Source organism: Acinonyx jubatus, chromosome C2 (assembly GCF_027475565.1).
Source record: "Acinonyx jubatus isolate Ajub_Pintada_27869175 chromosome C2, VMU_Ajub_asm_v1.0, whole genome shotgun sequence".
In the NCBI taxonomy this organism is placed as follows: domain Eukaryota; kingdom Metazoa; phylum Chordata; class Mammalia; order Carnivora; family Felidae; genus Acinonyx; species Acinonyx jubatus.
The window spans coordinates 118,501,594-118,527,843 of NC_069384.1; the positions used below are offsets into that span (position 1 = coordinate 118,501,594).

Genomic DNA, 26,250 nt, shown 5'->3' on the forward strand with positions numbered 1-26,250 from the left:
TAAATTTGGGAAAGACTGGGCACCATCTCCGTGCCCAGTCTCTAAATTGCAAAATGGAAATACTGGAAGTTCCCACCTCCAAGGATTGTTTTGGGAATTAAATGAGTTAACACAAAGCACTTAGATAAGTACTTAATAATGTTAGCTTCATTATATTATCATGACTACCTGTTGATGGCTACATCCCTTAAATGGAGACGTCATGTAATTGCTTCATATTCACCATCATTTATTATCTCTGAGTGACCAAAGTATCCATTATTTTCTATGCTTGCAAGTTTCAGTTGCAACAGCCATATTTTACTACCATAGGAAAGTCTTCAGTTGCCACATAAACGAAAGCTTCCACTTACACTACAAATCATATAAAATTCTTCTTATTTGATCTTGAGTCAATGGATATAGTGGTGTTAGGCAGTTTCCTTGTGTCCTCTGTTCTGCACATGCAATTGCTTCATTTATGATTTTTCTAAGTTATAGTCCATCGTCCCATAGTTATTTTTCTGGAAATTACACCATAGATAACAATTTTGACTTGATAGAGAAGGGCAGCAATTTTGCTGTTCCACAATGAAAGCAATACAAGCCTTTGATGATAATTATTCCTCTTGTACCTTCTCATGATAAAGAAAATCTTTCAATTGCACCTTTCAGGTGGTGTTTTGTCATTAGCTATAAGATGTTATATTTGAAGATTTCTGGGTCAGCATTGAATCATTTTATTTGGAGAAAAAAAGAAGAAGAAAAAATGTTGAGAAGGAAAAGAATATATGTATTACCTTAATGTTGCCAGATTTGAATTTAGGTTTAATATTTCTTCCCTATGGGAAAGAGTATTTTGCTTAAATTTTCTTCAATTGTTACTTGCTCATGCCTTCTCAACTGTAGGAGCCAACGCATTTACAGGTTGCCAACACATTCATGAGCTACCAGAAACACATTATTAGCATGAGCCATTGCCACCAGCCTCACATATTCTCACCTGACAGGGAGACAGAGACCGGGTCTGTTCTGGGGACCACACTATTCAGCCCTTGTCTGCGTGTGAAGTTGTGATAGACACAACACAACGCATGTGGGCAGACATGGCCCTGCCTAATTAAAGTTCACTTCCCCAGGTAGATGATGATGACAGATTGTCGACATACGTCAAATCAACTCATAAATAAAAGTGGGCAAAGAGATCAGTGTCCTGGTGGTTAGAGGATGAAGAGATTGTTGGAGAAACAAATACTGTTCTTTTAATCATGTGGCAAGGAGTCTGTGGGGAATTGGGATTTCCTAACATGAAATGAAACAATGGGAAGGGAGGAAGAGCATACTGGGCAAAGGGAGTGCTGTGGAGAACCCGTGTAGGTGTGGCATGCGTAGCCGAAAGGAGCCTGAATGGATCTGCCTGCAAGGCACAGAATTGGAAGAAAGACGAGAAAGGAGGTAGTCTCCAGAGAACAGTGCTTTCAGCCTTTGAAGTAGAGGATGATACTCTTATACCCTACACTTTGTATTATCAGAATTCTCTCTTATTAGTATTAATTTTATATTTTTGTTTAATAAATCAGGTAGCTAAGGGTAGAGCAATGTATCATAGGCTGAAGGGCCTTGAAGCTTCCTTTCTGTCACAAATCTGATTCATCTGTGTGACAGTCATTGATAGGGTACCTACACATTTAATGCTTCCAGAATTAGATTTGGTTTTAATATTTATTCCTCCTGAAAAAAAAAATAAGTATTTTGTTTAAATATTCTTCCATTGTCTTAACTGAATTTAGTTTTAATGCTTCTTCTCTAAGAACAAATGTAAGTATGTCTTCGAGCTTCTTTTGAGGTCACGAAATAAGAAATGGTGAGATAGTAAGAAATACTGGTTGCCCTCAAGATACCAGCATCCTAATGAGGTGGAGACAGCAGCAATGAGTAAGAACTATATTAAAGTTATGAGCAAAGTGTTGTGGAAACCAGCGGCTGGTATAGCCAACTAACCAGCTGTGGAGAATCAGGGAAGCCACACAGAGTAACTTTCGAACTGGGTGGGGGAAAAAAGTAAGACTGTAAGGAGCTGGGCTGAGGGTGTGAGGCACTTCCTGGAAATGGAAGCAGCTCAGGCAAAGACACAAACAGGGTGTGAGGTGTTTGGAAAATGGTGAGAGTTTCAGTGTGACTGGATCAATGGGAAGCAAAACTGGAGAGTTACCGTGTGGACAGATGGGGCAGAACCACCTGTGTGATGGTCAAGAAAATGGATTTTATCCTATTGAGTGCAGGAAACCAATGCAGCACCTTAAGCACAGAGTCACACAGTCCAATCTGTTATAATGAAGAGAACTCGTGGCCATCTGGAAAGTGGTGCAATGGGGAGAGCAGAAAAATTAAAATGATTCTGGATAGTTGCTAATGAAAACACCCACCAGTTTCCTATGTGGGTAAAAATGAGGACAGGAATGTTTTCATTCTTCTTTGAAAGATGCTTTGGAACACTGAGGATGTGTTTCAAAATACAAATGTATTTAAAGATAAACATTATTTCAGTAAGAGATTGGTTTTTAAGTTTCACTAACAAAAATGATCCAGTGGTATAATTGTTAGAGTCTACCAAAATATTTTCTGGTTTACTTTTTAAATTATTAACAAGCTATTGATTTGTATGTAAGGGGAAATAATAGACTTATTTCCTCTAACAAAGGCAAAAAAAAAAAATCAAACAGGATTTAAATATGAGAGAGAGAGAAGTAGAGCAGGCAAAAGAAAAGTCATTTGGGAACACAAATTTTGATTTTCATACTTGGGGTACAATGCTGAGTACCTGGCAGCCAGCAAAAAAGTTGATCAGGGGATTCTGCCCTTGAGCAGCCAAGTGGCTCATCAGAGGAAGCCATTTCAGTTGTTTGTTTATTCTCCAGAAGACCCAAGGGGTTTAACTTGAATGCTTACAGAACAGTCTCTGCATTCTGCATTATGTCCATCAGCGTATTCTTTGTCAGCACCTCCAGCCCTATGTAGGCCAGGTCCTCACGGTTTCCTTATTCAAATTGTCCACTGGTCATCAAAAAGGTAAATTAAAGAAGCCAAGGCAATCCAGTTTTAGATAAAAGTGCAAAGCAAAAAAAAAAAAACACAAAAAAACAAAAAACATTTCCATTGTGGTAAGTGCAAGAAGTCTTGATTGGGCCTGCTTTGCCATCTGAAGACTGCCTCGCTACGCACTACCTCACCTTGTCCTCCACCAGTAGCAATCTTGCCATCTTGTCTTTCTTGAAGATGTGCCTTTGCTAGCTACTGTTAAGGTGACCAACTTTTTCTCTGGTTTCCTGTTTTGGCACTGAAAGTCCTGCTTCCTGAGAAGCCCCTCCGTCCTAGGCACAACGGGACAGTTGGTCATCTCAGTACTTTCCCCTGGGGATTGTAAGAATTAACTCCATGCTGCAATGGTAATAAGATATGTGAATGCTGCACCTTAAAGAGGTTCCTGGAAGCATCGTGCATTTTCTATCAAGTTCTTTCAGCAATTTTTTTATTGTGGCGAAATACACACTACATAAAATGTGCCATTTTAACCATTTTTATTTATTTCTCTTTCTTATTGAAGTATAACTAACATACAGTGTTATATTAGTTTCAGGTGTATTATATAATGATTCAACAATTTGATATATTACTCAATGCTCATCAAGATAAGTGTACTCTTGATCCCATTTATCTATTTCACCTATCCTCCCACCCACCTCCCCTCTGGCAACCACCAGTTTGTTAGTTTGTTCTATGTATTTAAGAGTCTGGTTTTTTTGTCTCTAAATGTTTCCTAATTTAAAAAGCCAACCCAGTCTTTCATCTCAGCTTCTCATATTTCAGTTACCAATCCATGGTCAGAAATGGGAGAATTTCTGACAGAAGTTTTTTGGGACAGCTACTTGCCAGTGGTAGCCAATGCTATGGGCTTTTAAATGTAGGAGAAGCAGCAGGGGAGAGCTAACCTTTTTCCAAAGGAAACAGACACATCCCCAAACGATTACTTTTTATATTTCTTGAAACCATTTTTTTGGAATTTCTTGAAATCCACCAGTGTGTTGGGTTTCACTGACCTGTTCACTGTAAACATAGCCAGAGCTTATTTCCAGCTTGTATGTATGTACAGGCTCCTAAGCAAGTCTACCTCTAATCATTTATTATGTGGTTAATACAAGGAACAGGAAAGAGGGTAACTGCTTCTCCCTTTCCTCACTGCTCTTTCCCAGAAAGCAAGCACCCCTCTCCCCACATCCTGCACTGGTGCCTAGTACTGGGATTGCAGGTGCCAAGTGCTTTGCCTTTCCATCCCCTGCTTCATGTGGACACAGACCATGCTTGGAGCTCCCAAAAGCAGCGTGCCAGTGTCTGTCAGGAGGAGTGGCTGCCCCAGGCTAGCTGCATGCACTGAAGACTCCAGGTGCCAAAAGGAAGAGGGGACCCCAATTCAGAAGCAGGTGCCCCACATTGAAACAGCTTCAGCAGCACAAGCTTAGAAGCCTAGGTTTTAGCTTGACCAATTATTTTTCCGTTTTTTTTTTTTAATTATTAGATTGAAGTCTTCAGGCCTTCTCTGAACTAAAATGTTTAAAATATGAACATTATGATAATTGGTAATTGTACAAGCACTTTGCAAACATCAAGTGCTTCATAAAGTTGAAATGATACTAAATTCAATGACAGGTTTATAGGCCTGAAGGCCCTCAGACCCACTATGCAGATATAAACAATTTTATTACATTTTTATTATTTTTAAATTCTAGCTAACTTCCTATGATAGTCAAGATTATGATGAGCACATAAGTCTCCTCTCAGTCTGCAGATATGTCTTATTAAGAAATCTTCCTCCCCAACTCTCTGGCACCCACAAATCCCTTGAAGATGACACACTGTGTAATCTATGTACCCCATGCCTCCATTAATTAGCCCATTAAGAATCTCTATCCTTTAAATTCCTAGAAGCAAACTCAATCATGAAGACGTAGAAAAATTTGAACAAAACAGTTATTAGTAACAAAATTGAATCAGTAATCAAAAAACTCCCAACAAAGAAAAGTCCAGGACCAGACAGCTTCACAGGTGAATTCTACCAATTATTTAAAGAAGAATTAATACCTATTCTTCTCAAACTATTCCAATAAATACAAGAAGAAGGAAAACTTCTCAAATTCATTCTATGAGGTCAGCAATACCCTGATACCAGAACCAGAAAAAGACATTACAAAAAAAAGAAAACTACAGGACAATATCCTTGATGAATATAGGTGCAAAAATCCTCACCAAATATTAGCAATCAAATCCAACAATATATTAAAAGAATCATTTGCCATGATCAAGAGGGATTTATTCTAGGGATGTAATGGTAGTTCAATATTTACAAATCAATCAGTGTGATACATCACATTAAAAAGAGGAAAGATAGGGGCACCTGGGTGGCTCAGTCGGTTAAGCGTCCAACTTTGGCTCAGGTCACGATCTCGCAGTCCATGAGTTCGAGCCCCGCGTCAGGCTCTGTGCTGACTGCTCAGAGCCTGGAGCCTGTTTCAGATTCTGTGTCTCCCTGTCTCTCTGACCCTCCCCCATTCATGCTCTGTCTCTCTCTGTCTCAAAAATAAATAAACATTAAAAAAAATTTTTTTAATAAAAAAAAGAGGAAAGATAAAAACCATATGACCATCTCAGTAGATGCAGAAAAAACATTTGACAAAATACAACATGATAAAAACTCTCAACAAAGTGCATTTAGAAGAAACAAATAACATAATAAAGGCCATGTATGAAAACCTCACAGCTAACATCATACTCAATAGTGAAAAACTGAAAGCATTCCCTATAAGGTCAGGAACAAGACAAGGATGTCCACTCTCACCCCTTTTATTCAACATAGTACTGGAAGTCCTAGCCATAGCCATAAGACAAGAAATGGAAATAAAAGGCATCCAAATTGGTAAGAAATAAGTAAAACTGTCATTATTTGCAGATGACATGATACTGTATAGAGAATACTCTGAAGACTCCAACAAAAAACTATCAGAACTAATGAAGAATTCAGTAAAGTTGCAGGATACAAAATTAATATACAGAAATCTGTTGTGTTTATACACACTAATAATAAATAGTAGAAGGAAAAATTAAGAAAATAATTCCATTTACAATTGTACCAAAAAGAGTAACACATCTAGAAATAAATTTAATCAAGGAGGTGAATTACCTATACTCTGAAAACTTTAAGACACTAATGATAGAAATTGAAGATGACACAAACAAATGGAAAGATACACCATGCTCATGGACCAGAGGAATTGATATTGTTTAAATGTCCATATTACCCAAAGCAATCTATAGATTCAATGTAATCCCTATGAAAATACCAATAGCATTTTTCACAGAACTAGAATAAACAATCCTAAAATTTGTATGGAACCACAAAAGACCTCAAATATCCAAAGCAATCTTGAGAAAGAAGAACAAAGCTGGAGCTATATAATTTGGGATTAGAAGATGTTCTACAAAGCTGTAGTAATAAACAATAGTATGGTACTGGCACAAAACTAGACACATAGATCAATGGAAAAGGATAGAGAGTCCAGAAACAAGCCCATGCCTGTATTGTCAATGAATGTATAACACCAGGGGTAAGAATATACAATGGGGAAAAGATTGCTTCTTCAATAAATGATGTTGGGAAAACATGACAGCTCCATGCAAAAGAATGAAACAAGACCACTTTTTTACACCATATACAAAAATAAACTCAAAATGAACTAAAGCCCTAAATGTGAAACCTGAAACCATAAAATTCCTAACAGAAAACATAGGCAGTAATCTCTTGGATATTGGCCTCAGCAACATATTTATGGATACGTCTCCTCAGGCAAAGAAAACAAAAGCAAAAATAAACTATTGGGACTATATCAAAATGAAAAGCTTTTGCGCAACAAAGGAAACTATCAACAAAACAAAAAAGCAACTTACGGAATGGAAGAAAATATTTGCAAATAATATATCCAATAAGGGGTTAATATTCAAAATATATAAAGAGCTTATACAACTCAACACCAAAAAAAAAAATCTAATTAAAAAATGAGCAGAGGACCTGAATAGACATTTTTCCAAAGAACACATGTAGATTGCCAACAGACACATGAAAAGATGCTCAACATCACTAATCACCAAGGAAATGTAAATCAAAACCACAATGAGATATCACCTCATATCTGTCAGAATGTCTAGAATCAAAAAGACAAGAAATAACAAGTGTTGGTGAGGATGTGGAAGAAAGGGAATCCTCATGTACTGTTGGAGGGAACATATATTAGTACAACCTCTGTGGAAAACAATATAGAGGTCCCTCAAAAAATTGAAAATAGAAATACTGGGGCACCTTGGTGGCTCGGTCAATTAAGCAACCAACTCTTGATCTTGGCTCAGATCATGGTCTCACGGTTCATGAGATTGAGCCCTGCATCGGGCTCTGTGCTGACAGCACGGAGCATGCTTGGGATTCTCTCTCTCCTCTGTCTGCATCTCTCTCTCTCTCTCTCAAAATAAATAAATTAATAAACTTTTTAAAAAAAGGAAATAGAAATACCATATGATCCATTAATTCCACTACTGGGTAATTACCTTCAGAAAGTGAAAACACTAATTTGGAAAGATATATGCACCCCAATGTTTACTGCAGCATTATCTCCAATAGCCAAGATATGGAAGCAATCCAAGTGTCCATCAATAGATAAGTGGATAAGGAAGATGTGGTATATATATACAGTGGAATATTACTCAGCCATAAAAAAGAATGAAATTTTGCCATTTGTGATGACATGGATAGACCTAGAGGGTATTATGTGATAAGTGAAATAAGTCAGAGAAAGACAAATGCTACAGGATTTCACTTAAATGTGGAATCTAAAAAACAAAGCAAATGAGCAAACAAAAAACCCACTCTTAAATACAGAGAAAAAAAAATTGTGGTTGCCAGAGGGAAGGTGGGTGATGAGATGGGTAAAATAGGTAAAGGGTATTAAGAGGTACAAACTAACAGAGATGAAAAGTACAGCACAGGGAATATAGTCAATACTATTGTAGTAATGTTGTATGGTGACTACATTTATTGTAGTGAGCATTGAGTAATAAATAGAAATGTTGAATCACTACACTATATGCCTGAAATTTATATAAAATTGTATGTCAACTACAATTTAAAAAAAGAATCCCTAATCTTGCAAACCTCACTTACATGTGAAACCTAAAAAGTTCAAGCTCATGAAAGTAGAAAGTATAATGGTGGTTACCAGGGGCTGAGGTTTAGGGAAAATAGGAAGATGTTGGTCAAAGGTTATTAAGTTTCACTTATGCAGGATGAGTCAGTTATGAAAATCTAATGTGCAGCATGGTGACTATAGTTAATAATACTAAATCATATACTTAAAATGTTCTAATAAGATAGTTGGCCTTATATATTCTCACCGTACACACACACACACACACACACACACACACACACACACACACACACACAAATAGTAACTATCCAAGGTGATGGATTTGTTAATTAGCTTGATGTGGTAATCATTTCATAATGTATTCATACATCTAAACATCATTTTGTACATCTTAAATGTATACAATTTTTATTTGTCAACTGTACCTCAGTAAAGCTGGGGGGGGGGGGTTGGAAATAATCCCTATCCTTGACCTTCCAGCAAGTAGAAGCTAGTGCTCTTCCTTCCTGGCTTGGCCATTGTGAGAGCTGTTTGTGTTCCTGTTAGGAATTACTGATTAAATCCCTGATGAACATAGCTCTCTTGCTTGCTCAGTCTCTTGCAAATCTTTGAAAATGCTGTCTAGACCATTTGGAAGAAACAGATTAGATTTAAACCAGAGTTTCCCAAACTACTGATCAGAACTCACTAATGGTTCTCAAAATCAATTTGGCAGGTTCCTAACCAGCACTTTTAATAAACAAAAGCACACTAGAGAAAATCTGAGGGTGTATTGCAAAATTAGAAGTTAATACTATTTCATGAAATTTGTTTCAGAGGTGTGTGTGTGTGTGTGTGTGTGTGTGTGTATGCTCACACACGCATGATGTACGCACTGCTTTGTGATATATAATGTGTTTCTTAACTGAAGTCATGATCAAAAAGTTTTAATACTTGATCTAAGCTGACCTCAGGCCCTTATCCAGGAACTCCCAGGCCTCCTCACCTAATTGCTTTAAGTGCCAGGCAAGGTTGGAGGAGCTGTGAAGAGCTCAGAGGAGAGAGAGCCATAACTCTCCTGGATTACTTTGGAAGAGTTCATGGAGTCAGTGGGTCTGAGCTGGACTTTGAGGAAATGGTAGAATTGACAAGTAGCAGTTGGAGGGAGGCAGAGGAAAGGCCAGATGCAGGAGAGAGAAAAGCATCACAGAACTATAAAATAGAGCGAATTTGAAGATCTGGCCCCTAGACCTGCCTTGGACCCTCAGCTATGGAACCTCAAGTTCTAGACCTGCTCAGAACCAACATTTTCTAATCTGTGAAATGAGTATAATTGTATCTACCCCACTCAGCAACCATAATTTTTAAATGGAAAAAGGTTAAGTGAAACCATTTTGAAAACTATGAAGTATCAAATAAACACTAGCTAATGCTTATAAGTTTTTTAAGCAAAGCAAAGGTGAGAATGTGGGGAAGTATTATGTATGCTTGGGATAAAGTGAGGATGACAGCGTGGTACACTTAGCGTTGGGTATTAGAGAAGGGACTAAAAAGCCATGTTTATGGAACTCTGTAAAGATTTTGAGTATCAGATGAAGGTGTCTGGATTTGATTCCATAGATAAGGGGGAATCTGATGATTTGTAGACATAGGAGTGACACAGAGTCTTGTTTTAGAAAGACTGATCTAACAGCATTGATTAGGGAGAAGTCACAAAGGCCTAAGTGATGGTTGTTGTGATAAGAATAGAGAGGAAAGAGATAGATTCTAGAAAATTCTAGCCCCAAATTCACAGAACCCAATGCTGTGTTACTAAGGGTATCGAGGCTGCAGAGAGAAGGGCCAGAGAGGTGTAGTTACAAGGAGGTGGGGGGCTCTGAGTGCCTGGGGCGGGGGGAGTAGTCCAGCCCTCCTCACTGTACATTTGCTTCTGCCAGTCACAGAGTGAAGGCAGGCAGACTACTCGAATGGAGAAGACAAGCAGTTCGTTCGCCCCAGGTGGAAACTTATTTATATGAGCCTGCTCTGTCTTCTTGCTGAGCCTATTCTTTGGGATAAACAAGCCACTCACCCAGCCTTGCCTCATAAATGGAGTTCTCTAGACCTCTGAGTGAACTCATTTTTTCTTCTGAGCTACTCCCCCTTAGTGAGATGCTCTGCCATTAATATCCTACTCAAAAAGAGGCAGAATGCTTATTTTAGTATTTCATAAAAATTCAGTCACATCAACCTGTCTTCTGTTTGTAGACTTTGCTTAAATTAACCTTCAGGTTAACTTATGTTATGAATACATCACTGATACTACATCCAACCAAGTGAAGTTCAAACTTATTGGTCTGGAGCAGCATGGAGTCAAATAAGTAGGTTTAAATCTTTGCCAATTACTAGCTGTGTGATACTGAGGAAGTTATTGAACTCTCTGAACTTTGATTTCCTAATCTTTAAAATGGGGATGGTGATCATGATAATACCTATCTTTCAGGATTGTTGTAAGATTCGTGACATCAGACTTAGTAATTATACCTAACACAGAGCTTAGAAAAAAAATAGGCCCTCAATAAAGGGCTGCTATCATTATTATTACTTAATGGAATCAATTAATGTGTTCCACCCTCCTTCATGATCATACACTATGGCTTTTCCCTAGTTCCAGGGGATGAGGCTTGCCCAGGTTCTGCCCAAGGAGAGGAGCTTCCAGGGCTGACCTTGAAACTCCTGCCTCTGTAGGAGCAAAAAGGCTCTCACAGCTCCTCTCTTCTCAAGTAAACACCTTTAAGCCCACCTACAGGCTTTTCAGGCAAAACAACTTTGTTCCAGCTCAACGGTGGTTGGTCTGAATATGCCACGTGTCCCCCACTGGGAGTAAACACATGGAGGTAGGACTACTGCATGTGTTTTCACCCTGGTCCCCCAGTAGCCAGGAGCAAGGCATTCAGAGCAGGGGAAGATGGAGTCCCTTGGCTGCAGTGAGCTGAGACCCGGGGCAGCTGGCTTCCTCCTGCCCCATGGTCAAGAGGATGGTTGGAGATCCCATCCGGCCATGAAATTGCCTGTTTTTCCATCGTAAAATATGATGGCAAGCATTACACTCAAGCATCACTTTCAGTGAATAGAGTATTCCTTGTGAGAAAAGTCAGGTATTCTCTAGCTAAGCCAGAAACCATATTCAGTGAGCATGCCGTCAGGCCCCAGGGGTCACAAAGTAGCAAGATTATGAGTCAGAAATCCTGGTTTTGGACCCTGGTTTTGCTGGGTTTTTTTAACAAACCACACCAAGACTCAGTTTCCCCATCTGTACAGTACATGGAATGTACTTCCTATGCTTTAACAGTGAGAAAAACTCCCCTAATACATAGCAGTCTGCACACAAGTTCAGGAATCCCTGAGGCCTTGACCACTCATAATTCCCACAGAGTATCCTCCACGTTTTTTAATGGGCTTGGAAATTAGAGCTCGCTTTTCAGTCTTGTATGTCTATTTATGCTTTCAACCATATTGCACAATGCAAGTGCTTAAAACAATCCTTCATTGAGAATTTGGCCTAACAAAAGCCACTTTTATGAAAAGGAGTGTATATTCTTTCGTGGTATTGTGTGAAGAAAGGAAAGAGATGCCTGGCTCTCTGATGCACACTTGGAATCTGTTTTCCAGAAATAGGGCATACTCGTCATGTTTTTTTTCTTACAAACTCAACAGAATGTAATAGCCCATTTTGATGGCATATGGTTAATAAAGGTACTTTCTTAGACTCTGAGGAAGTAAATAATAGACATATTAACTTCCTATGATTCAATCACAGGAAGCATACATGAAAATGGAAGAGATAAATGGAATAAAATCCAATATGCCACCGCCAATAGCTGCTTACCCTCTCATCTAGCTTCCAGAATGGCCTGATTTTACCTCATTTCTGACAGAAACAAAGAAAGCAATCTTACATTGCTCCTGACAAGCCATGAACGCATCTTTTTTAAATGGCTCCTTAAATTGTCACTTTACAAATATTTTTTTCTAACTGGATCTTCTTCATCATGCTGGTTTTGGAGTAATCCTTTCAATTAGAAATAGCTGCTCACTCACAGGTTATCTATAAAATACATCCCAAGTGTTGGGAAGAAGTGTTGAAAAGCCAGCTCTCCTCAGTTAAATAAGGTGGCTATAGATAAGGGTGTCAGGTGACAACTCTGGTGGCCTTTTTTGTTTTAGCACAGACCAGGAGACATTTTTCTCTCTTTTCAGGTGGGGAAACTGAGGCTCAGCAAAGTTGAGGGCATGGGAAATCCCCATCCAGGGGCTCCTTCCCTATCTTGTGCTTTATAACTCTAGACCTCAATTGGAAGTAGTTTCCATTTGATTTTGGATTAGCCAAAAAAGCCTACAATTTCTTATAACAAATTTTCTTTGGAGGAATTTCATTTTGACTCCTTCACTTATCTGAGCGATCTTCTTGATTTCCCCTTTTCGATTTCTCACACCTCCATTTGTTAACACAGACAAAACTATTCCTGCTCCTTTCGCACATTACCATCTGATTAAACCATACATAAAACCCCTTTTCCATCAAAACTCTAAACTGTTGGTTGCCATGCTTGTGAAAGTTCCTAAGCCAGTACATGACCAAAGTCAATGACAGAATATACCTTTGGTGTGCCTTGCTGAGATAAATCTTATCCATCATCTCTTAGGCTCACAGATTGGCACATTCTGGACTTCTAGCAATTACTTCAGTATAGGTCTTCTACGAGGTCCAAGTTCAGGTCCTTGAACTGTTCGATGCTTTTTGTTTATTTGAGGTTTATTTGAGGTGAGGAAAAATTCCATTTCCTTTCATTTGCTTTTCCGGAATAACTAGTCATTTTCCTTTCTGGAAAAAACGAAAAGTTAGACTTGCCCTTGGCTGTGATATCACCTATTATGTAGTGAAGGAAATTGACAACAGTCATCTGAACATTTTTGTGGAGTTTGAATATAAAGTTCTTTCTCACTGTGTTTCTCGTGTTCTAATAGCTAGTGTTTTATTTCTTTCCCTTTCATCTAAAGGTTTTAATAAAAACAATATATTTTAAAAAGCCACATAGTACAGAAAAAAATGAGGCTTTGGATGATTATTTTTAAGTATATTTTTTACAACACCACGTATCAGTTTTCTCTAGCAATTAGCTCAGCATTCATTTTACTGAAAATAATGGGAAAATTAAATGAGGTTCGCCTTTGAGTAAAGTTCTGGTTTTTATCTTCTCTCTCCATTTTTTTTTCTTCATCTGGACTACAATTTTGTGTACACGATATTGTTCCTTTAACTTTAACAAATGAAGAGAGTATTTTTCCCACAAATTTATTATGCAGAGAGAGTTTTAACTGCCAGATAGGGAGAAATCTATATTCAGATAAGAATATATACAAGCCTGTGCTTGTCTTTGAAATTTGTTTTGTCTGTGCTTGGGCCCTCCTACAAATTTGAGGGGAGGGGAAGCAGTTAAATTAGACTTAGTTCTCTTTTGCCTTCTGGTATAATCAAAAAGAAATTCTTTATAATCAGTGACTTTAAAGATATATAACTTTAAACAAGACATTTTTTCTTCTTCTATAGACAAACTATTAAGGGGACATATGAATAGATAATCTCCTTCTTCAACATGATAGAGATTCCAGTTCACTAAGATCTCCCTTTTCTCCATATTTCCTACATTGGAATCCATGCTCCATCACTTCAGTAACACCTTTGCAAGCACTTCTAGATTCCCCTGCCCATTCTTTTTGGTATATCCATCTGACAAAACCCCAAGCAGTGATGAACCCAACTCTCTGCTTCTGGGGGGACCACATATGAGTAGCTGAGCCCTGTTATAGTTACACACCTGGGAGGACTGTTTCCCTTATAAATTACTGATCACCTACCTCAAACAGACCCGTACTGCCCAACTATTTTACCTCACGTCTGTCATAATTTTTATCTAATTATTTTTCATACCTAATCTGCTCTCCTCAAACTTCAACTCTCCAACTTCCCATCTCTCAACAAATGAGCTCACCCCCTACTTCACAGAGAATATAGACGCCTTAGGTGAGAACTCTCATCCATCTATCAAACATTAAAACTAACCTACTTCTATACTTTCTCTTTTCTTATAACATCAACCAATTCCTTCTCAACTAAAGCCTTTGAACTGGCTTTTAGGCATGCTTACATCTTAATCATTTAACAGCAACATAAATAAAAGCTTCCAGTAACCCCATAACCCCTATGTCAATCATCTTCTATCACCTTCCCTTTCATAGTCAAACTTCTCAGAAAAGTTGACTATACCCAGTGTCTCCTTTGCGCTCCTTCTGTTCACACCTCAGACCACTTAGATCTGGCTTTCACCTCATCCGCTTTACTAAAGCAGCTTGTTACATAAACAACGACCAGCATATCCCTAAATTAGATGGATATTTTTCAGTTTTCTTTTGACATGTCTTCTTAGCAGCATGTGATACCATTGGTTGCTCCCTTCCTATTGTAATACTCTTTCTTTGCCTTGTCTTCCCTGACTCAACACTCTCTTTGAGTTTTTTTCCTACTTCTCTGGCCAGTTATTTCTAGACTCATCTTTCTCTATTCATTAATACTGGAGTTAATCAAGATTCCATCCAAGGCCCTCTTCTCTATCCCTAAATGATTCCATCTACAAGCTTAATTTAAAATAACATGAAAACAGAGGTGAGTCACAGATTTATAACCGTCAAACTCTAGACACATAAATTCAATTTACTTGATATCTCCATTTGTATGCCTTAAAGACTCATCACTGTCAGTATACCCAAAACCAAACTCAAGAATCCTCTCCAAACCTAATCCCCATCCAGTGTCTCCTCTATTCTGTTATGGAAACAAAAAACTCAAGTGTTTTCCTGAATACTCTCTCTTTCATCCAGCTATTATGTAAATCATCCTTCACCAGTTTTACTACTTTCAGAATTTACGTTCAAGATAAACCCTTTAGACTGTTCTGATTGTTATTGTTTGGTTGAATTTTTTAAGAACTACATAACACCTTTTTTTTTCCCTCCGACACACTGAAACAAGAAAGAATTATAAATGGGAAATGATCTAAGTACAATACTGCAGAGTCAACTATTTTTTGAAAAAACAATCACATGCTAGGAAACATTTTGTTTTTTAAAAGAGAAACATTAACAGTGGGCATCATTCTTGTTACTTTCTCAAGGTTAGAGTCACTAAACTCATAGAACTGAGACACATAAAGGACTGCAAGCTACACCAAGAATTTCAAAGGGTCTAAATGGATTAGTGACTTACCCTCTTAGATACATATATTGCTTACATTTGGAAGAGTTATAAAACAGCTTTAAAATGAATTTTCTGATCATAAAATCTTGTAAATGGGCATCATCATCTTATTGGATTTTTCAGGAGATCTGTAACTTGGCCTATAAAATAGATGTCTCTTAATATATCTTAAAATTATTCTAAGTAGAAAACACTAAGAGTTCGAATGAGCATTTTATCCTATTCTAGATTATATACTAGTAAAGAGAGAGATTCTTCTGTAAAGCCTTGTAAGGATACAGAATGCATCAGGATAAATGCATCAGGATAGTGAATTATTGGGGAAAATATACGAGTTGCATTTTTGCAAATAAATGTTGCACCTATATTGAAAGCTTAATATCCATAGATTTCCCAGATAATATGCCTCCTTCTGCCAAAATACAAAACAACCTCCATCAGTTAATAATGAGCATGACTAATTATGAACCTGAACAACAGTTGACATCAGAGAAAACTGGCATAAATTATCCCAAAATGAACTGTGAGTGAATCTGTCCATTTAATGAATCTAATTTACATGATTCTTCTCCCTGCTGTTCCTTTTGTAAATACTCTTTCATTTAAATAATTTTCAGCCCAAAAGCTAGAATCATAATTATTCTGGGAGTTATTGGTTTTGATGGGTAAGCCATTCTTTTAGCCATAACTTGCAAGCTGTTCAGATCATTGATCACTACACCTGGCTGTTAGTTTAGATATAATATTGCTCAGGTATTTGGCTCAGGACCTTGCTCAGAGCTCAGATCATAGACAAACTCCTTAAATGGGAACTCATAGGACGTAGAACCATGCTTCCAAGCCAGCACTGTTGGGTAAATGACCTTGGTGAAAATACAGACAAAAGTGCTTTCTTTTATACATAAGCATGAATCACCTTTGATACCATCTTAGTAGACATGCCACCTTCACAGCCCTCCAACTTCCAGAAGACCCTCTAAATTCATGCTGGGGGACACAATAGGGACTCCTGCATTTTCTTGCTGACTCTGAGACCACATTATGAAGCCATGTCACTGATTTGATCAACTACCACCTGTGGCAGCTCTCTCCTAGCTTTCGAAAATTACTTTTCATTCTTTACATCTTGCTAGAATATCTCATTCTGAGAACTGACTTACTCTTGCTGTCTATTCCCCCACTTTGCCTAGAAAAAAAAAAAGAATTTTAAAAGAATACCCTTCTGTTCCTATCACCACAAAAGGAAAAATCAAAAGGTGGGGCTCCTGGGTGGCTCAGTCCGTTAAGTGTCCAACTTTGTCTCAGATCACAATCTCACAGTTCGTAAGTTTGAGCCCCACATCCGCTGCGCTGACAGCTCAGAGCCTGCTTTGGATTCTCTGTCTCTCTCTCTGTCTCTCTCTCTCTGCCCCTCCTCTCCCTGATCATGTGCTCTCTCTCTCTCTCTCTCTCTCTCTCAAAAATAAGTAAACTTTTTAAAAACTTAAAATCAAAAGGAATTTAATATTTCCTGTCACACATGTGCTCATGATCACACAATTAGTCTGCTTCATAATAAAGAGGAAAAGAGCCAAGTGGGGGGAAAAAAATCCATAACTTCTTTTAGTATTAAGTCCAAGGGATACTCTGCACAGTCAAACCATCTATTAAGGTCAAAATCATAATCTCCTCCTCTGGGTGTCTAAACTACCCATATCAGTCATTTCAGTGACTAAATGAATAAAAACTAGAAAATAGGGTAGTTGCAGATTTGAGAAATAGTAGAAGTGCCAGTGCTATGGATGGCAATAGTACCACTTTATTATTACAGTCATTTTTATATTACTAGCATTTGAAGATTACATTAGCTAATATTTGAAGATTGTTTTTACAATTTGTTCAAAGAGAGATAAAATAGAAAGAAGAAATTATCTTTTCACAAAGAAAAAACGTGTGTGCGTGTGCGCAAGTGTGTGTGTGTGCACGCATGTGTGCTTGAACATGCGCTAGATACACCCTACCCAGCCTGAGAGATTAAATAGATCACCCAGTAGGTAGGAAAGGAAGCTAATTTTCAGTTTGCTTGCTTTTATGAAATAAGGTGATGTGTTACGATATTTACAAGAATTGCCTGATTTTAACAACTTTTTTGAGTTAATCTTGACAAATCTAGGTCCTAGCACTTGTTTGGCCTTGAAAATTATTTTATTTGTAGATATTGCTCTGGTTGCTACATAGGCAGTAACATTGGGTGGGGTATTTTAAATCTAATAAACAGAAATACATCAGCAATAACTTTGTAAATGGCCTCATGAGAAGAAATCCAGTAAATACTGGATCAGGGCCCACTGGTCATAAGGAAGTAGAAGTCCTGGTGTTTGTTTCATTGAGCAGTCCCTTCCAAAGGGGTCAACAGCAGCTTCAAAGATGATCAGCAAAGCACTCAAATGTACTAAGTGTGAACCTTGGAAACATAGTTTTCATATTTACCTTTGCCTGCCTTCTTCCGAGATGACAGGAGAGCTAGGCCCTGCCCATGACATAGGTTCCCATAACATAGCTCTAAACATTCAGAAGTAGATTCACCAGGAATTAATATCACTGAGCTTTCAGGGTCCTTCACTTAAAGGAGCCCCTTTTTAAAAGATTTGTCCTGATTTTATTTTTGGAAGTTTATATCCTTTATATTAAGAAGGGGTGGGTATCCTTCAGGCTACACAAAATCTGGATCCAGTCCTGTCTATGTGGATAAGCATGCTAAAGAAAACATGATGAATATATGGTCTCACAGTAATATTAAGTATTACAATATATTATATCACTGTGAAAGATTTCAATCTCTAGCATTCATATGGCACCATTTTCTGCATTTGCTTATTGGATTAGTTCTAGTAAAAGAATATATTGTCAATTTACTTGACCAGGATTCAAAAATTCCTCAAGAAGTTTAATTTTCAATTTGGTACCCGAAGATGTTATTCCTCTCCACATCTCTTCCCAACCATTTTGCACCATTTTTCCTGCTCATAATACCATGGCAAGCAACTTGCCACCTCCTAAAAAGTGTGTTTAATTCACAGATGCCCAATAATGGTTTTTATAGGATATCCTCCAATACCTTTAATTCTTCAATACAAATTTGTATTACACAGCTAAGACTGACCTAGAATGATTCTCTTGCCCTCCTTTGCAACACAGTGCAGTTATGAATTAATGATTGCTTTTAAACCCTATTCTGCAGCCACCAAACCACCGTTTAAAGTCTTTAACTTTAGGCATTGAAGGCTCCCAAACTGGTCACATCTCAGATGTACATTCTCATAACCAAGTTCATGGGAACTAGACACCTGTGAGCCCTCAGCTCCAAAAGGCCTGCACAACAGAAGGACAAAAGAACAGTGAAAAAAATTCTAATTAATCCTAATTAAGGAAAATCCCCTCCCAATGATACCAAATTAATGCTACCCTGAGATAAACTCAGAGAAAAGAACTGATTGTATTCAATGTAAGTTCCAAAAGACATTTGGACAGATTTTATTCAGCCTAAAGGAAGATGATGGGAGGGTTAGTTTGTAGAATTTTTTTAGGGATTTCTTAAAGAATTTCCCTAGAATTAAGTACCCTTTTCAGCTGTAATTATGATTCTGCTACCAGCAAGAATGATAACATTCAAATGAACTTAACTGCACAAAACATATAGAAATTAACACAAACTTTTGTGCTGATGACTAACAAGTTACAATAAACTTTCCATCTCTTTTTTACTTTCCTCATACTGATCCATTCATAGTACCATCTAGGAAAGAAGAAACGAAAGGATGCCTGCTAACAGGTTTTTGGACCTTAGAATCTTTAGTGAATGAAGGAAGGTCTGAGCAGAAGACCTTTTCTGAGTATATTCTGAAACATAAACAGATGAATACATTAATCGTCAAGTCAATAATTATTATAAATTGCATCTGAGAAAGCATCGATGCCCCCTTTCCTGCAGAAATCTTGAAGGTGCAAACAGGGAGCACTGGGAAAGCTGCCAAAGACACAAACCAAAACCCTTTTGAGAGAGTCTCTTTGAAGACTTGACTAGCTAGAGAGTAGTTGAGATGGGTTCTCCTCTGGCTTTCCATTGAAAAATTCCGACCACCCAAGGCTTACCACAGCACCTGGCACATAGCAGGTGTTCTAGTATATGTCTAGTAAATGTTGAATCATCAGGTAATCAAAAAGTCCCTTTAGTTAAATGATAGTAAAAACACTGATGTATTCCACTGAGAAGTTTGTTCTATTTCAGGTTGGTGTTCAGCACTGTCTTTTGATTTCTGCCCACTCTTTTATTTATTGATTTGCTTTTCACTTAATTTTTGTGGCTCGCTGTGGTTGTGCACAGAATCTGGAACCTAAGACCGTATTAGGCTAGTCAAGCATGAAATTATAGTTTGTGGCTGACAATGCGCAAGGATGCCCAAGAGACTAAGCATGATACGATAGTACTGAGGGCTTCTAACATGAATTTAATCAACCATGATTCCAGGTCACTTATTATTTTGTTTACAATGTCATGATGCAAAAGTTTTCATGTTGTATCCTTAATGCTTTTGAGATTTCTCCTATGTATTAGTCTTTGACATGGTTGGGTTTTTTTCCATGTCAGTTAACACCTTTTTGGGAGCTATAATTGTATGTAGCACAGTCCCTAATTCAGGCAGCACATCCCTTGACAGAAGAAGTTGTCAGTCCCGGATTCATAATCATAATTGTAAGAACAGTGAATTGAGCAACAGTTGTTAACCCGAACCTAACGATCAGAACTGAATACACTGAAGATCAGCTTTGGAACAGGAATAGAAATCATCAGAGTAGATGTGATTGCTGAGAACTCCAGAGTGCACCTCAACAATCTGCACTTTTACTAATAACTATTGTTCACCAGGCACAGCAACAGCTTTCAACAATGTGGCAATATCATGTGATGGAAAGTCTTAAGACATCAGTAAAAAGGATCTGAAGAGTAATTTATTCATGTTAGAAACAGAGTCCTATGTCAGTGTAGAAGGGGGGAGTGGACATAAAGAAAGACGAAAAAGGGAAACGTGTGCATTGAGCAAGAATTAACCAACTGGGGACTCAAACAGAAGACCCTCACCCAGGGCTTGAACTGAATAGGTGAGCAAGAGAGCTAGAAACTGCATTTCTTTCCCCCAAACGCTCTGCTCATATGCAGCTGTGCTAATTGTAATTAATCACAGAGAGATGGCAGGCAATACATACGAACAGTGAAGGAGGCTGAGGGCACCTGTCCAAGGAGCCTCGTGATGAACCTTCACACCAGGAGGGAGCCCTGAGAAGACTGTGAGATAGAGCAAGGTGGAATTCCAAGTGACTCACAAATGATTATTGATGATGATTAACACTGAAACCACTGGTGGCAGATAGTGGCATGGGGAAGCCAAAATTCCATCCCTTCAGCTGTCTCATGTGGGAGGCATCAGTAAGACTCAAATCATGGAGTCTGAAGGTTTCCAGCATTCTCAACCACTCCTTGGCTATAATTCCAGCCAAGAATTGAGAAGAGAGGTGAGGACATTTTCAGATCACATGGCCTTATTTTATGGTATAAGGTAGAGGTGGTGTAACATTGCAGAACTTAGGTCTTTGGATTTAAAACAATGGGTTCAGACCCCTGTCTCTTTCACTTACAACTGAGTCACCTGGGCAAGTCACTTAACTTTTTCAAATCTCTGCTTCCTAATCTTCAAAATTGGAAGAAGTTGTTGTTATAATGGTAAAGTGCCAAGCACCATGCCCTCATTCGTGATTATTTTCATAACTTGGAAGACTAGACATGCAATCCTCAGACTGTTTTTTTTTTAAAACATAAAGGTGACTGATTGCCCTGGGCCATTCTAATTCTTGTCTTCTACCCCGTGGTTGCTGTGAGTGGAAGCAGGCACCTGTAAAGCCATCATCTGGTTTTGGGGTGTAGTCTGGTGTATCATTATTTTTAAAGACCTCTTTAAAAATATATGTATGTATGTCCCAAGATTTACACACACAATTCAGGCTGGAAATGAGTTAAACCAAAAAGAAACGATTAAACAGAGTTGACTGGCTCCTACTTGCTTCCTTTCTCCCTCTCTCTATGGGTTTCACAAAAGTGTTTGTTAAATATGACACTGCCCTGTCTGCCAGTCAGGATTTTCAGTCTGATGCAGAAAAACACACAGGCCAAATGGGGTCACAAATGTTTACAATAGCCTTCTCTATGCCACATGCCTTGTGCAAACAGAAATATTACAGAAAACAGGATTCAGTTTTATTTATAATGAAGCCTCTTAAAATTATTCAGGCATAACTGGGTTGACAGCCATAACACTTTGACACTGCAATCAAAATGAGAGCTCTTTTCTTCTTTGAAGCCCTCCAAGACCACTAAGATAACGTAGCCCCTTTTCAGCCTGGTGCAAGAAGTACACAATCACTCATCTTCAAATACACATGAGTGTACATTTTAATAAAACTATTTATTTAAAGGGACATCCATGCTGGTCTCTTAGATATAAAAGTCAATTAATTGGCATTCAATTGCTTCTTTTAGCCTTTCCCTTAAGTATGGAAAGAAAAAAAAAAAAAAAACCATGTGACTCACCTTCACAGGGTTTTGACTGGTTGCACTCTGGCCCTGACAAGAAGCAGTAATGAGTTGTGACTTTCAAAGCACCAAGGAAGATGCTCCTCTACCAATAGAGAGGACACAGGTTTAGGAAGAAAAGGACATGGGGCCAGGGTCACCATAGGCTGGGAATTCCCCATTCTTTAGTTCCCCAGGAACCTTTATTGGGGTTTATCAAGCTACCTCTAAAGTGGGGCAGCTCAGAATCCCCTGGGGCTTTGGTTATATGGTCATATTACTGGCCCTTCCCCTGATGATTCAGATTCGGGCAGCCTGGGGGTAGAAGGATCTATATGTTTAACCACCAGCCAAGGGGATTCTTCTGTAGCAGGCTGACAGGAAAGCTCTGGGAAGGTCCAGAAGTTCTGTGAAAGAGCTGTCCTGTCAGATTCAAGTACAGCTTGACTACTATGCCCATTTTACAGACAATAACAATGAGACTCAAAGTCATAAAGCAAGTAAGGGGCCAGACTCGGTCATGAACCCAAACCTGTCAGAGTCTAGACTCCATATTTCACCCCACTATAAGATAGTCCTTCCAGTGCAGCAGGTGACTAAGTCTTAACACAGTTCCTCTGCCGTGGCATCTATGACTTTGCAGCATGTCAGCTTCCAATAGCTCTCTGCTGATATATGCTGTTGAAATCTAGTAACCAGGATTGTTAAATCAGAAACCTTATCTTTAAAGCCATTTGAAGTCCACTGGCCATCGAGTAAGGACCTGCAGGTAGATCCAGACCTCTCCTGAGAATCGAGTTCATGGGCTTTGTGACAACTCTTTTCAGCTATGTTCAGGCCACTTTTTCCAAACATGTGCAGGATCAAAATTGGATTTCCGGTTGATTAAAACTGAAAGTAGTCCAAATGATTGACATATGCAAATGTTTTACCCAGAGATTCCTTAGATCTAGTGCTCTTCACACCAATTATAGCCTTTATTTTTCAAATGAAATTAATAAAAGCAAAACTTCTCTGGTTGAAAATGGAATGAATATCCTAAAGTCTAAAGTCCAATTCCCTCTTCCATCTTCGTCTCCTCCTCATGACCTCCACTTAGGTCCCCTCTTACCCACCAAGGAATCTGGGTGATCCACAGAACATCGCTGAGAAGTCAAGGTCCTAGGGTCTCCTTCTAATGATAAAAAAGCAAATGTTAATGAAATGTATAAGATTTTGCCAACAGAATAAATCATAACACATACATAAAATACCCCTTCCTTGGCTCTGTCGCTATGAATTAGTATGATCTGACAGATGAAGGCATTAGACTTGGAGTTAGGAATTCTGCACTCTGTCATACGTTCCACTGCTGGCATCTATACTATCAGGGCAAGCCATGGGCCTGGCTGAGTGACATGCCCCTCTCTGAGCCCAACCTTCATGGCTTATCACCCAAGCCAGGAAGTAGCCTGCCGACTTGTAGATGAGATACAGATTGTTTAATTAGACACACATCATGGGTGCTGGCTATATAGCTGCATTGGTTTTGTAGAGAATCTAGAATTGAAGTTTCAAACCAAGTAAGAACTTAATGTTTACCATGAATACCACCACTAGTTTCCTGCTTCTTAGTACTGAAATGACCGAAATAATTAGGCAGACATTGAGCATTATTTGGTTGCTAAATAACAATTGGTAAAACCCAAATTTTATAGATACTTGTGAAAGGACATTTAAAATGGGTGGGTATATCTCTTAATTTTAGATGTGTCTTTGTACTGTTTGTACACAGGAATCACAACCACACAAATGCACCTAGTCAGGCCTATGACGTGATGTGTATACAAGTAGAATTTGAGCCAAATAGAACACAAAGTGAAAGCACTTTTCCTGATGGGTGGGAATAACCCTATCCTGACCCAGAGAGAAATGCTTATGTTCTTAACAGTCTTCCCCCCAAGACTTCAGTAGGTGTAAAATCACCTATTTCCTGGGCCAAAGGGCCAGCCCAGCCTGCTTCACAGCAAAAGTACTCAAGTTTTAGTTTCTGAACATGAATTTGATCATACCCAAAAATAACAACACACTCCCCAACTGCTATTATTTCTTCTAATATATTTGCTGTGTTTTGTATGTGATTTAAATAAAAGACCTGATAGTAATAAGAAGGAGTAAAAAGAATATAACTTTTGGCATCAGATTGCCTTATGATCTTAAGTTACTTAAAGTCTCTGAGACTTGGTTACCTCAGCTGTAAATTGAGGATAATAAACACATACTGAGAGGATTAATGTGGGGATTAAAGGAAATGATATATCTATATATAAGTCAATAGACAGAAGACACCAAGAAAGCACAGTTTTTATTAGTAGTATTTGAGTAAAGACCAAACAATGGCAAATCCTTTCCTATCTTCCCCAAATCATCTTCTCTCCTATCTAAGCTCATACTGAAAGAGAATAAAACCTCTTTTGTTTAATAAATATTCTCATTAACTAATACCCAGACAAGATATGTTAACCCTTGGGCACACATGAATCACTTGGATTCATTGGTTTAGGGTGGGACCTAAGTATCAGATATTTTATTAATTTTTAAATTTTTTTTTTTATTTTTTAGAGAGAGAGCATGAGTGGGGGAGGGGGCAGAGGGAGAGAGAGAATTTTTTACCTTTTTTTCAACAAATATCTTTTTTTAATATAAATTTATTTTTTTTAATTCAAGTTAGTTAACATACAGTGTAGTATTGGTATCAGGAATTGAACCCAGTGATTCATCATTTACATATAACACCTAGTGCTCATCCCACCAAGTGCTCTCCTTAATGCCCAACACCCATTTAGCCCATCCCCCCTCCCACCTCTCCTCTAGCAGCCCCCAGTTAGTTCTCTGTAATTCAAGAGTCTCTTATGGTTTGCTTCCCCATCTATGTTTTTATTTAAATTCAAGTGAGTTAAGCATACAGTGTAGTCTTGGCTTCAGGAGTAGAACCCAGTGATTCATCTCTTACATATGACACCGAGTGCTCATCCTGAAAAGTGCCCTCCTTAATGCCCATCACCCATTTAACCCATCCCTTTACCCACCCCCGTTCCAGAAGCCCTCATTTTGTTCTCTGCATTTAAGAGTCTCTTACGGTTTACCTCCCTCTCTGTTTTTATCTTATTTTTCCTTTCCTTCCCCTCTGTTCATCTGTTGAGTTTCTCAAATTCCACATATGAGTGAAATCACATATCTGCCTTTCTCTGACTGACTTAAAGCAAAATAAGTAGAAGATATTTTTAACAAGCACGTGAGTATTTCAATGTGCATCTGGGTTGAAAACCAATGGCTTAAACTATTAAATAGCTTACTATTAGTTTTCCTGATTCAAGAGTCTCCCCACTCCAATTTATGCTCTAGTGTACTTAGTAAAAGAGTCTCTCCAACAATCAAATCCAACCTGGTCATTCCTATATTTAAAACCCTTAGTTAGCTTCCTTTGCCTGTAGCAAAGATGGTGAATATATTTTTTCTCTTATGGACCAGTTCCAGTAGGTTGGTGGTGGCTTCCACAGTCTTTTGTAGAGAAGGATTGTATGGGTTGTCCTGGGCTCAGCAGAAAAGAACACCATTCATGGCAGATTGAGAACATCTGTCATGAGGATAGAAAATGCAGAATTCTGGGATTTGCCATCCCCAATGTATGGAATACAGCTACAACTCTAACATGGCATAGGAGATCTTGCACATGTTATTTCTCTAGCTCCATTTCCTGCCTATGAGGCCACAAGCTATATTCACAGTTGATTTCTTATTTTTCCTCCCAAACACGAATCCTTAACTCCATGACTTGGCTCACACTATTGCTTTGCTAGGAATGGCCTTGTCCTTCTTTCCTCCTCACTTAATCCCCTAATCCTTCTTCAAGATTCAGGCTGAATGTCACCTTTTCTGGGAGAATTTCTATGAATATGCCAGATATAATTAGTCTCTCTCTCCATCTCCATGCTTGTGAAGCATTTTCCTCCTATCTTCATAACTGACTTTGTCATAATACCATATGGTGATTTACTCTATGTTTACATATTCAAGTCCCTGAATATATGATGCACATTGTTAATGTTCAGTAAATGTTGATGAATGAATGAATGAATGAACGAATGGACTCCTTTACTGCACATACT

General features: G+C 38.3%; 1 protein-coding gene and 1 long non-coding RNA gene across 18 annotated transcripts in view; one reads left to right on the top strand and one right to left on the bottom strand.

Annotated features, from left to right (window-relative positions):
• SLC9A9 (solute carrier family 9 member A9) overlaps positions 1–26,250 on the top strand; it is a 698,450-nt gene that overhangs the window by 604,714 nt on the left and 67,486 nt on the right. The gene's annotated exons all lie outside the window — the stretch shown is intronic.
• The window catches only part of LOC128315289 (uncharacterized), a 39,408-nt gene continuing 34,597 nt past the window's right edge, over positions 21,440–26,250 (bottom strand). Inside the window, exon 3 of the long non-coding RNA XR_008297956.1 lies at positions 21,440–23,273. This is a non-coding gene — a long non-coding RNA (uncharacterized LOC128315289). The remainder of the gene's footprint in view (positions 23,274–26,250) is intronic.